Here is a 14,089-nt window from a genome sequence, read left to right as displayed (position 1 = left end):
CTGAGAGCCAATAGTGTCCACTATTAACAAGGAACTCTTTTGGTTCCTGAGCAGCATTTACTTAACAATAGATTTTCTAGGTAATGTATTCAAAATTTAATTTCAACATCATTTAATCGGTTATATGTAGTTCTTACCATTCTAGAAGAGTTTAAATAATTTAAGTCACAGCAATTATTAAAAGACAAGATCTAAATAAATATAAGGGATTACTATTCAAAGCTAAGCCTTAGAATATGTTGAGAGTAGCAACCAAGAAACCAGTTATTATTATCTCATTTCTTTTGGGAATGATTCTATGACATTATGCCTATTCCTTGCACCTAGAAATGACTTTGATGATTCACAGTTGAAAATTTTCCATCTATACAGGGACATTCAGAAAGAGATACCATCCTTTATACTTGTAAATGGCTAATATTATTTTGTTATTTGTTTACATTTATGAATGAATGACTGGGGAGCAGGATGGATTCTATATGTCACTGTGTCCTGATTCCTGCAGGTTTCTTCATAAATGTGGGTGGCTGGCAGTGTGAGCACATGGTCTTCTACAGGCTTCTTGTTAGGATGAAACAGCAGGTGGCTGGCACTACTGCTTGTCCTGTTCTCCCCTCTGCCTAATACCAGGGTAAAGATTGCTTACCTCTGTCAACCTTTCATGCTGTATTCTTTAGTCTTACCTGGCAGTTCATTCCAATTTAGTGAGAATTAAATATCTGGGGTAACACTGCCTGTAGTGCTTCTCACACACAGGTATAGCACCAGGATGGGGAGCTGGGGGAGTGCTGTAGCCCTACCTCACGGTGGCCTTCAGTGTGTTCCCGGTGTTCCTCCCTCCTGCCCTCCATCATCTCTGCCCTCTTTCCCGGCCCAGAAGTTATCAAGGGTCTGAACAAACAGGTTTCTCTCACTCACATGTCACATGTCCACTGCAATCTTGGATTGTGATTTTCCCTTTATGTTCATCAATAGTCTCACACTGATTTTCCATCTTATGAATGTGGATATCATTTGTTTTTTTAAATTACTTTACCATCATGGAATTAGGCTCATCTTGTTTATATTTCCAGATTCCATTTCAGCATCAATTTGGGGGCAATAAGAGATGAGTGCATATGCTTAATCAGAAAATGTGAATCAGAGGCACATCCCAGTAATATTTAAGTTTTCAAACTAACTATATGATTTGGATTTAGATATGAAAAAATTCTATAGTCAGGATAAAGAGGTAGATCAGAAGCCTCTGAGAAAGGTAAATCAGGCTGGTATGAGTTGGCATAGTGCTCAGAAAGAAATTTTTCTGATGTTTTGGGAAGATTTTCATTTTACTTGTGATTCTTATTTGGTTGTATGGTTCCCATAATCTCTGTGCTACAATAAGCTGGTTAGAGAAGAGTTTTATTATTATCAGGCCTTAGAGCAGCCTGCTTTTGTTTATTTGGCCCTGCCTACCTCCCATAGGGACCACTGGGTGCTTATCTCTGTTGAAGATCACGACAATCTCTGCCATGTCTCCGATTCCTCCTACAAGTTCCTTTCAACTCTCGTCTGCTGGTTGTACTCCCCTTTGCTTTATTGAACTCATATACATTTACTCTTTTTCATTTCCTTACTTATTTCCAAAATCAGGTGTTTATGTCATACATTACTTACCCTATCCTTCTGCTTACGTTTCAGCATGATGAGCCTCTGTCAGTGCTCTTCCAGTGTGATGTTCCCATAATTTTGCAGAACACATTAGTCTGTCTGGCCCTTGATAACTGGAATAGGACTCTCACTTTTTCTTCTCAGACACATGGTACTTGAGTAGTTTTCTCAGAGCCTTTTTCTTAGTCACAAAAAAGAAACAAACTTTATTCCCCACTGCGATGCTCACCTCCAGTACCACAGGGCCAGTTTGAAGACTTCGCTCTGCCTGAGGCCACTGATCTTCTCCCCTCTGCCCGATGAATGCCTTTACAAGATAACATGGCATTTCTATATGGTATTTCAGAATCTAGAATATTATCTCCCATGACTCATATCTCAGTAAATTACTGCTCTTTTCTATTTTTACCTAACTCTTGTTTTTCATTTCCTTTAGGATTAACACCATACACTGCAGAAGATGACATCATCACAGATTCTGGAATGGAAACGCACAGTGTGTCCAATTTTCACTTCCATCTACTCTGTAGATCCTCAATCCCACCTCTGGCCTCCAGTGGGCGATGTTGTCTCCATACCCAGCATCCTCTTCATCCACTGAGCACCTGTAGATAGAGAACTGTCACAAGATCAGGGCCCAGAAAGCATCCAGAGCTCTCAAGGGCAAGTCCTTTACTAACCATCTGTGAAACTTGTCAAAGCAAGGGAGTGTGCAGCCAGACCTCTCCACGCCCAGCCCCAGAGGCTCAGTGAGCTAGCTGCTGCCTTCCACCTGCTCAGCCACCCACTGCGCTTCCTGCTCAGCCATGCTCCTGCTGCTCAGCCAGGTGCTCGCCTTTGTTTTTTCCCTAAGTGAGTACAAGCCATTTCCTCTCCCCTCCTATGAATGTGACACCTTTTCTTTACTACCAAGTCTGTGTTGTGTTCCCTTACTTAGTGCTGGTGTTGCAGGAGGAAGCAGAGCCCAGTTAGTGACCCAGCCTGATCACCAGGTCACCGTGTCTGAAGGAGCCCCCCCTGGAGCTGAGCTGCAGCTACTCATCCTATGCCTTGCCCTATCTCTTCTGGTACCTGCAACGCCCCAGGCAAGGCCTCCAGCTCCTCCTGAAATACACATCAGGGGCCACCCTGGTTAAGGGCACCAATGGCTTTGAGGCTGAATTTAGGAAGAATGAAACCTCCTTTCACCTGAGGAAACTTTAAGCCCATTGGAGCGACTCAGCCCAGTACCTCTGTGCTCTGAGTACACAGTGCCTGGTTCTGCAGGAGGAGCTGAGCACAAACCTCCGGAGACAGGGGACTTTCTGTTACTCTAGGGCTCAACCTAGGGAGTTTTCAAGAAGACCCCCCCTTTTTTATTCTGTGAATGCAAAGGGAGCAGGAGGGGATCAGCCCCAGGACAGGTTGGTCTCCTGAATAGTTGTCACCATGTCAGTGCCCTGCCATGCAGATACACCGTGTCCCACATGAAGGTCTTCTGATTGATTTCTCTTCAGATGGAGGGATGGCCTAAGTTCAATTTGATGCCCCAACTCCCCACCCCAGCCCTACACTCTCAAGAAAATATGTTATGCAGAGGGTGGTGGCAACCATCTATAATCCCAGTACTTGGGAATCTGAGACAGGAAGATTGTAGGTTTGAGGACAGCCTCAGCAATTTAGTGAGACTCTCAGCAAACTAGGAAGACCCTGATTTATATATAAAAAAAAAAGTTTTTGCCAGGCGTGGTGGTACACGCTTGTAATCCCCACGCTTGGGAGGTGGAGACAGGAGGATCCTCTGGTTCAAAGTCAGTCTCCCTCGCTTAAGAGACCCTGTTTCCAAATAAAAATATAAAATAGGTCTGGGAGTGTAACCCAGAGGTAGAAGGGTTTACAGGAACCCCAGTACTGCCAAAAAAATAAAAAAAAATAAGAAAAGAAACTCCATCTGTAGTTCAATGGGGCCTGTATTTGCTCTGCCCTTGACTTCCCCTTTCCTTCAGGTGCTCTAGAAATGCGGCTGTCTAAGAGCGTTCTAGGATGATTGCATCCTGCTGATACCATCCTCCTATCCAGGACACTGTAGTTTCGGGGCAGCCCAGTTTGTCCTGGCTGTGCCCTGGTGTGACCCCAGCACATCCTGCTCACTCTGTGCAGACACTCCTCAGTCTGACCTCATCCTCAGCCTGGCAGCTCTTCACTGTAATTCTGAGGAGTGCCTCATTCTGTACTTGGGGATCTGTGCTTTGAGAAGTTCTGGGTTGTGGACATAACTGTAGGTATGGAAACTGCTAGTAAGCTGGGAACAATGGTTGAGTCTGAAAGCTTGCATTCTCATTCAAGAATCAGAACTCTGTGGTTTCTTTTTACCTTGGTTCAGTCCACAAACAAAAAGGCATATATTAGACCCAAAGGTGCTTGACCATGCTATTTCAGGTTTTTAGAATATATTGTAACTCCCACATTTTCCATCAAAGTAGAATGAGCTTTGTATGATTCAATTTTACTACTGCTTATTTCTAGTCTAAAGAGTTATAATAAGACAGAACAGATGCTCAGGGCAGTCTTTCCTCTCCCACTGTACAGGAAGCACATGTCAGGACCCAGGCAAACCTGCCCATATCTGATAACTACATTCCTGTTGGGGCAGATGCATCACACAGCCCAGTGGCTTTGCTTGTAGCACTTGATCGCAAGGTACAGAATTAAGGTTTGGATTGGACATAGGACATTTTCCCCAGGGGATGAGCTGCCACTATGCTGTCTCCAGCCTGCTGGGGGCAGCCCTTGCCTTCATCTGTCTTGGTAAGGATGTGCACAAGCTCAGGCTTGGGCTTTTCTCAGCACTAAGTCCTGGGGAGAGAGATTATGGTTCTCTGAGGAGGTTGAGAAAGGGAGACAAAGGACAATGGAATCAGAGCTCTGGGTCCTAAGCCACTTCCTTCTAATTCACTCGTGTTCCAGATAAACGATCAACCTATGTCTGTCCTCTTTCTTGCAGAAACCAGCATGGCACAGAAGGTAGTTCAAGCTCAGACTGCGATTTTTGTGGTGGAGAAGGAAGTGATGACCTTGGGCTGTATGTATGAAACAAGCGATCCTTCTTACTCCTTATTCTGGTACAAACAACCACCAAGTGGAGAAATGATTCTCCTCATCCGTCAGGACTCTTACAGTGCACAAAATGCAACAGAGGGTCGGTATTCTCTGAGCTTCCTGAAGTCGTCCAGCTCCATCAGCCTCACCATCAGAGCCTCACAGCTCCGGGACTCAGCGGTGTATTTCTGTGCCCTGAGGGAGGCCACAGTGAGAGGGGCACCTGCAGGAACCCCACAGAAACCTCAGCAAGAGACAGAGCCTCTGGGGCGAGACTCCACCACAGACAGGAGGGAGTAAGGGTGTCACAGCATAGGCAGGGGTTTGGCAAGGAAATCTGGGTTCAGTTCATGTAAAATGTCTAGATATATCACTTATTAGGAGTGTGTGCATTTTCTGTTCTTTAGAGTAGATTGAGATAAAATATGTAGCACATATAAAATATTTTTAAATGCTACTTAACAAAACCTATTAATTTATTTTTGGTTTTATTGAATTGAGAAAAATCTGAAAATCTAAATTATTTTTAAACCAAATGAGTCATTTTTATTGACGAGTTGTTGAATTTTCAGATTCATTCACACACTTGTACATTTGCTAGTGTGCAGAATGCTTATAATAGTGACTGTTGTCTAAAATATAATCTGCTTATAATGGTGACTATTCTCTAAATTAGTGCCATTACTTCATCAAGTAGGATAAGTTATTTGATTTAGACCTTTTCCCACAATCACACTGGCAACTTCTTGAACAGGCAGAATCGATTTGAAATGTTTCTCAAATCACCTCTGACTTCTCTCTTTTTGTGACATGATTATAATATTCATTTTTAATTTTTGGTCCCAGGATTGAACCCAGGGATAACCCTCTTAGCTATACCTTCAGTCCAATTTATTTTTTATTTTGAAATAGTGTCTCACTAAGTGGCTGAGGATGGCCTTGAATCTGCTGTCCTCCTGTTTCAGTGCTAGAATTACAGGCAGGTGCTACTGTGACTGGCTATGATTATGAGTTTTAAAAATCACCAAAATATGTTGTTTTCATTTAGAGGCTGCTTGCAGAGGGGAATATACAAGGTAGAAAATTTTCCACAACTATTGAGTCTCTTGAACACATCTTTTCCTCTTCAAGTTATGGCCAGCTTGAAGATGAGAAGGGGTCAGGGCCAGAATGACAGCTGCCACTCAACACACACATGGCTTTGTCCAGCATCAATTTCCTGTCTAAACATATGTTTATCTCTCATATGTTACAACCAGCACCTATAGAACAAGATTTTTATTTGTTTGCTTTACACACATTTTTTAAATCTCTGAGTTGTCATCATTTAAAACTTTGATATCACATAAAAATGGGGGTTCTAGCTTATTTGGAAACTCTGATTCTCTGGACATGTAATGACTTCAATGTATACTTATTTTAATTTTACTGTTCACCATTCATTTAAAAATATTAATCTAAATATAAAATGTTTTATTAATAGTTACAAGATAAAATGACATTTGCAAGTGAAACAAATCTGAATTATGTCTCATGAAACTATACCAGCTTCCCATAAATTCACAGAGATTTTTCATTAATTTCCAAATTTCCAGTTTGGGAAATGTATGCATTTTTATTAATTCAAAACACACTTAATTTCTATGATAATCATGAAAGAAATATTGTAAACAAGCAGGCATGTTTTTTGACTGTGAATGTCATTTGTAGTGGACTATTGTGGTATCTAGCACACAGTAATGGGCAGAAGGAACACTAAAATGCAGTTTTAGAGTTTATTACATAAACAACTTATGTGACCTTAAAGAGGCTGTTAACATCTCTTAGCCTCTGTTCCTGATATGTAAAATGCAGAGGTTTAATTAGGCAGTTGCTGTTTAGTAGTTCCTCCCAAAATTTCACTAGTCTCACAAGAACACATATTTCATCACCTCTTTGAGGTTCCAACATGTATTATACAGCTCCTCTAATTCAGGAAAGGACAGATAGTTTTATGGAAATTTCCATGTATCTCCATATATTGCATGACAATATAATAGTAATAAAAACAGAATGAAGAAGAGAGGAGAGAAACCTGGGAAGTCACCTTCTGTCAACACATGGAAACTACTGTTCTCTGTGGGTAGGCAGGGGAGGGACAGGGAGAAATGCTGGAAGAAGGAGCAGAGGAAATAGAAAAAGTAAAAGGGAAGGAGGAGGAGGATGGAGAAGGTTGAAGGAGAAAGAAAATGAGGAAAGGAGAAGGGAGGGGAAGAGGGAATAGGTATTAACTCCTAAATAAAATAATTTTCTTTGAATAAGTTATTAGACACATTTTATTTTTTACTGTATGGGCATCAGGAAATGTAAAACACGTTCATTTGGCAATCATGAGGTCACTACACTTTGTCATCTGTCTGGACCTCTATATGACACAGTTTTGCTCCTGATGTCCTAGGGAAGGTGGACAGGTATGCGGTCTACTAACAGAGATGCCAGTTGTTCTTTGTTGAGAAAGGCAATCTACTGTCTCTTTAGGAACTAAACACATTGCAGGTGGGTGGGGCTCTTTCAACATCAGAGCCCCATCTGGAGCTGGGTTGCCAAGGTTCAAGCTCACAGATGCTGACCTCAGAATGTATATGGGTGTGGCTGTCCCTGTGTTTAAAAACCAGGCGGATCTGATGCTGTGTCAACTGCCACTGGCCTCAGTATCAGAGAATGAAAGAAATTTATGTGATAAATACAACATTATCCAAAGCAGAGTTAGTGTGCTGACAGTTTATCCAAGATTAAAGGTTTGTCTGTTTGTCCCTGAGTCTCATCTGAGTCAGGCTAAAAGCTTATTACAGGTGGACTGACCCTTTCCCAGGATCCATGATACAGGAAGCTTCTGAGTGGGAGTGGAGACATGAATACATCATAGCCTGAAGGACAGCTGGGGCTATTCCAGGTCCCTGTGAAGGTGATTGATAATGACTTGGGCTGCTGTTACTCCCTACTGATCCTTTTCCTGAAATTGATCACCCTTATGCCCCACAACTCAGAATCTCTGATGTTACACATGATGGCTCCACTGCAGAGTTGTTCCACTACCCTGAGCTAGAGGTTGAAGCTAAAGTGAAATAAAGACAAATAACAAGCCAGTAAAGCTACACGCCCCTGTGAGGAGAGCTTAGTGCAAAGCGTAAAGAGAAGGTGCTCTAAGTCCTCTGAGGTCATCGGCGAAAGGCCATGGCCTTCAAGACCCTGCTTGCTGTATCTCTTTATCCTCACATTCCTTGAAGAATACCCTGTTCTCAGTACGCTTTAGGGAGGCATTTGTTCTATTTATCAGCAGAATGCTCTTTTCCCAGTGTTGGTTCCCAGGATTGGACCTAGAGTGCTGGTATTGTTAGTTTTTTAATGATTTAACACAATTGTACTGATTCTGCTGTCTTCATGTACCCCATGTGTATAAAAGGAATGGGCTCACAAGAAAAGATTATCAATTGTTCATCAAACAGTTGTCCGTGTCTCATTCAGATCTGGATTCCCCAAGTCCCAGGGTCCTGGAGACCCCAACAGGCCCCCAATGAGCTGTCCAGCGTCCTGAATCACTTTGGTTATGTTTTCAGGACATAATCCACTCCTGTGGGTTTATTTTTTTTTTTAATGAAACAGATATTAGGCATACAGTACCTATGATACAAAGAAGTTCTGAACCTTGCCCCTTATCTCTCTATTTATCAACATGTAGTACTTGTCCTTTGCTAGGCCCAATGCAATCTGTCCACCCCCTACATCCTCTGTGTGACTGGTTGCCATAGGTGTTACTTGCTGATTCGGAGTCAGAAATGATCATTTTTAGGAAAAATTATTATTATTATTATTATTATTATTATTATTATTGAAATATGAGACAGCTGGAGAGGAGGTAATGCAAATCTCCTGTCCTCATATGCTAGTGCTTTTCTTTTATTGAAGGTTTAATCAAAGAAACATATAAAACAATTAAACACAGGAGCTGGAAGATTGTCATGGGCCAAGATCAGGAAAGATGGCAGGAATGCATTGGAACAAGCTTAGAGGAAGGAAGAGTTAAACATTACTGGTAAATAGAGAAGAACATTACTGGTAAATAAGTCCACACCCGTATCCATCCCACCAGGTCCCTCAGCCAGTGCAGCGTACAATAGCCACGCTGGTCTGAGATGGTAACCTCAGCTGTGCAGGCCAGTGAGGCTCCCAGCAACATCCTTTGCTTTGTTTGCCCTCGTCCCCATCTTATTTCAGACAATGAGATACGGTTCAACAGTATGGTGCTCTCCTCATCCCGAACGCCGCCTTTGAATATCCTTCTTGATTTCTAACCGAAGCTTCCTTTCCTTTGAAAAATAGTAAATCTGCCCATCAGAGACAGATGTCTTTGGGGGAGGAGACAGGGATCTCTGACTCAAAAGTTGAAGAACTGATAGTTCCCAGGATGCATCTCTAACTTATCCCTCTCTGAATTTAAATACTGTTTTACTGCTCACACATGATGATGCAGCATTCCTCTGGTATTGTTTATGCTATTGTTTTCACACTTTACTTTTAGTTCATTTTTATTTTATTTTTTATTCATTTTATTCACATTTTGTTTAAAGTCTCACAATGCAGTTTTATATTTTGCCTTTAAGCAGTTGTTTTTAAAAGATTTTTTCTTTTAGCCCCATAGTTATGTTCCGACATGATTTGTTTCTGATGAAAAGTTAATCATCATTATTAGTTTTTTTTTTGTGGTACTGGGGCTGAAACTCAAGGGCATTCTACCTCTGAGCTATACCCCCAGCCCTATTTTTTATTTTATTTTATTTTATTTTATTTTATTTTATTTTATTGGTGGTACTGGGGTTCCTGGAAACCCTTCTACCTCTGAGCTACACTCCCAGCCCTATTTTTAATTTAATTTTATTTTTTGGTGGTACTGGGGTTCCTGGAAACCCTTCTACCTCCGGGCTACACTCCCAGACCTATTTTTATATTTTTTCTTTGGAAACAGGGTCTCTTAAACCAGTGAGGCTGGCTTTGAACCAGCACAAGCCTCCTGTCTCCACCTCCCAAGCACAGGGATTACAAACGTGTGCCACCACTTCTGGCATCATTATTAGTTCTGATGCTCTGTATGTTTCCTTGGCTCTTTGTCCTGCATTCCAGCAACTTTTTATATTTTCTCTGTGTTACTAGATTTCAGAAACATTATTACTGCTATGGTATGAATGTAGCTTGTACCCACTAAAATTCATGTGGAGACTTGATCTCCAGGGGGTGTCTCTTAGAAATGAATGGCTTTTCTCTGCCCTGTCCCTAAGTTATAAGTGGGATAGTTCTCTTAAGAATGGTTTAGACTGGATTAGGTCTCTCTGAGTGAGCTGAGCCTCACAGGGCTGGACTAATTACTGGGAGAGTGCGTTGTTATGAAAGAGGCTGGCTTCCTCACTCCTTCTCTTGCTTTGTGACCTCTTCCACAAGTCACTGTCCACCCTCACAGTTTGCTGTGTGGTGATGGATCCAGGGAACTTGTCAGATGCCAGCCCCAGGCCTTTTGAACTTCCCACTCACCCATAAGCAAATAAATCTCATTTCTTTATGAATACCTAGCCTCGGGTATTTTGATATAACAACACCAAGTGGACTAAGACAATTACAGTGAACCTTGTAATTAATATCTTTCTCTTTCTTCTCCCTTGTATTGGTGGGTTTATAGTTACATCTCAAAATTTCAGCCCTTATTTCTTTAAATATTTTTCTTCTCTCTTCTTGTGAGGTTTCATTCATACACGTATAAGACTACTTGATTTTATACCATAGATCATGGACTCTATTCTCTTTTTCTTCACTTTCATTTTGTTTTGGTTTGAACAATTTCTACAATTTCTTCAACCCACTGAGTTTTGTTCCTGTGGTTTCTAATCTGCTGTAAATTCTATATAATTTATTTTACAGCAATAATTTAATTGTTTTTATCTGTAGAAGTTCCATTTGTAGCTTTTTATATCTTCATTTTTTTCTCTTCTTTAGGCTCCTAGAGCTCTTTGCATTATTCATTATATTCTTATTATGGATAATATATTTATAATAATGATGTACTTTTATAATAATTCTGTCATCTGTGTCACTACTACTGATTGATTTTTCTCCTGAAAAATTCTATTTATTTGTTTCTTTGCATGCTTAATAACTCTGATGACTCTAGACATGTGTATTTCATATTGTTGGATGCTGTATTTCACTACACTGTCTAAAGGGCATTATACATTCTTGCCACTGATGTAATTTTCTTATCGGTTTGGTTTTAGAGACTTGCTTTTAATTTTTACTCAAACAACCTCTCTTTTGGAATACCTTCATCCTACTCGTACTGTTCCACCCTTCTTAGAATTCTGGTGCCTTCCCCTTGTATCATAGAGTTTTTAAAATCCTGGTTCTGAAGACATCTATGCCCACCACTGTGTGAGCTCTGGAAATTATTTTACCCATTGTTTTATTCAGGGAGCATCCTGCAGGTGTGTGTAGATCAGCCAAAGATTAAAAATGGATTCAGAAGTCAATCCCTATAGCACTCTCCCTTTATCAGTGAAACAGAAGTTATAGTAATAGTTTTGCATTATATTTTACAAATATATCAGTGTGTAATGTATTGAGAGACAACTGTCCTTTACCACAGATTACTTGAGAAGCACAACATGGCATGAGGCTTCCTCTGCAAGGTGGCATGCTGACTGGGGTGACTTGGGTTGAAGAGGGTTAACTCAGGTGGTGGTATGGAGGAGAGGAGAGAAGACCTGACAGACAGAGATCCTTCTTCACGCACAGGATCCACAGGGACATATTCAAGGGAGAGGCCTCATCTATCGTGCTTAAACATTGTGCCTGGATCAGTGTGGTGGCATGTGCCTGTAATCCCAGTTCTTGGGAAGCTCAGACAAGAGGATGGCAGGTTAGATCTCAGAACCTAGTGAGATCCAGTTTCAAAACAAAATAGAAAACAAAGAAAAAGGTGGGTAGAACTTGAAAGTAGAATGCCCTTGGGTTCTCTATTAACACATACACAACAAAAAAATGTGCCTGGGAATATTTGGGAAGCTAGAGATCTCACCACCATGGAGAAAAAGTTGCAAGTAGTAACTGAATATCGTCTCAAACGCAGTTGTAAATCTACAAAGCAAATGTTTATTTCTTTCTTCACAGAGTTATATGTCATCCTCTTTATCTTTCTCTTGAGCTAGTTTACAACCTTTCAACCTTACAGGATACTTCAGTTTCAGTTACGTGTTGTGCACTGTGATCTGATATTACATGAAAAGTCCAGAATAAGCCGTCCATCCATTTCAGCTGTGTGCGCTTCTGAGTAGTGTGATGGAATCTTGCTCCACTGCGCTCCGTGCACCCGGATGGGAGTCGTCCTTTTCTCCAGTGTATCCATGCTGCACACTACTCGCTCCTCAGTCCCTCTTAAAAGTCAGTTCATGCTAGCTTTGTTTTCACCTCTCAGACTTTGCAAGAGTTGCTGCCACAATGCATGATGACTGTCTAGTTAAGTGGAAAAGGTATTACATTTGTGGGTAGAAGACATGAATACAAAATGTGTTCCAGTTGATGGCAATGATTGAAGCAGAAAGCAGTGTGCCTAGTTCATAATCAGACTTCATCATAGGTGTGTATATGTAGGAAAACAAAGTATCTTAGGTTTCAGTAGTATCCTCGGTTTCAGGCATCTGCTGGGGTCTTGGAACACATTCTTTGTCCACCCCAAAGGGAGCACTATTATTTTTTTTCTTTTAATAATTTTTTATTGAACATAAATAGTATACATTTAAACTATATTTGGTGCCCTCTCCCTCCCCCGCCCCCGTTTTCCCTTCCCCCCTCCCAACAATGGTTGTCCAGGTTAACCATGTCTTATTCATAATTTTACACATGTTCAGATGTAGACCCTCATTAATCAATATCAGCCTTCCTCCTCTCCTATCTTTCCATTCAAACTTTGCTGGTATTTCCCCTCCATTATCTGGAGTCTCACTGGTATCCTTTGTGTTTCCTAGTTTGGGCATATTAGAGGAAACATATGTACCTTCTACTTCTAGGGAGCACCATTATTAAAACAAGGTTTTAATAATAAAACCTCTATTATTAGACAAGGTTTGTTGCAATTTTCAGGGCAACCACGAGAGGGCACTGTGTTTCTAATGTAGTTCACTGCATTCAGGCAGTGGTTACACAAGTCTTTTCTCTTTGTAGTCACAAGACAGACTGCCTTAGAGCAGAAATGGGCTCTTACAAATGAGTTTCTATAAGATCTCGCTGGAGACAACCCTATAAGACTTGGTCTATTACAAGTGGCAAGAATGTGGCCTTCTACCAACGTGTTCTCTGTCACCTACTCGGTTCTCGTGATCCCCTTAGTTTTCAGTGAGGAATATTCTATCCTAAGCATTCATAATATTTTATTTTCCTCTAAACAGATGCTAACTTTGGCCTTTTCCGTATATAACAAAATCTCTTTTTATTTTTTTAGGGAGGAGCCATGGAGACTCAGTGACCCAGACAGAAGGCCTGACCACTGTCACAGAGGGCACACCTGTGACCCTGAACTGCACTTACCAGACCACTTCTTCAGCTGCTTTCCTTTTCTGGTATGTCCAATATCTGGATAAAGCTCCTCGGCTGCTCCTGAAGAGCTCAACAGACAACCAGAGGATGGAGAAGCAAGGCTTCCAGGCCACTCTTGTCAAGAGGGAGCGCTCCTTCCACCTGCAGAAACCCTCTGTCCAAACCTCAGACTCGGCTGTGTACTACTGCGCGGTGAGAGACACAGTAAGAGCAACTGCAGGGGAGCTGAGCGCAAACCAGAGGGCAGAGGCTGAGGGGAGCCCTGCGAGGGGAGGGCGCATTCTTTCCCTGGACAATGTTTAGTTCCCTGCAGAACAGGAGTCAATCTCAGGCCAAATGCCTAGAGACTTAAGATGTCATAATTCCTCTGAGGGAGAAAGGGGTGGACACCAGTGTTAAAGAGGACCCAAGTTTTCATCTCCTGAAATGCCAGTTCCCCATCAGAACGACTTCTCTCTATCTCAGAACATAGTACTTCTCCTAGGAGACATTTCCAGGAAAATCCCGACACAGGATTAACCTCTGCCAATATATCCTATATATGTTGTGGTTTAATGTCTCCTGGGATTTTGTCTCCTTCAAATATTTATTATCCAAATGAAGGGACTATGATTGAGTCTTTATTGCCTTTCTTAGGTCTCCACAACTAAGTTATGCTCTGCCTCTCCTTGCTGCAGAAAGTTCAATCTAACTCCCACCCCCTTCCCTTCAGGAGTCTGCTGAGGCCACACTGCTGGGGGAGGCTCAG

The 14,089-nt window shown here is 41.5% G+C and overlaps 1 gene segment (V, D, J or C); it reads left to right on the top strand.

Annotated features, from left to right (window-relative positions):
* The first annotated feature begins 13,076 nt into the window (after positions 1–13,076).
* Positions 13,077–13,644, top strand: LOC308270945 (T cell receptor alpha variable 18-like). The segment is given in 2 exons: positions 13,077–13,140; positions 13,247–13,644.
* The last annotated feature ends 445 nt before the right edge of the window (positions 13,645–14,089 follow it).

The sequence above is a fragment of the Muscardinus avellanarius genome (assembly GCF_963383645.1).
Source record: "Muscardinus avellanarius genome assembly, chromosome: 12".
NCBI lineage: Eukaryota > Metazoa > Chordata > Mammalia > Rodentia > Gliridae > Muscardinus > Muscardinus avellanarius.
Note: the sequence above shows the minus strand (reverse complement) of the source record. Positions and strands in the feature narration are given on the sequence as shown.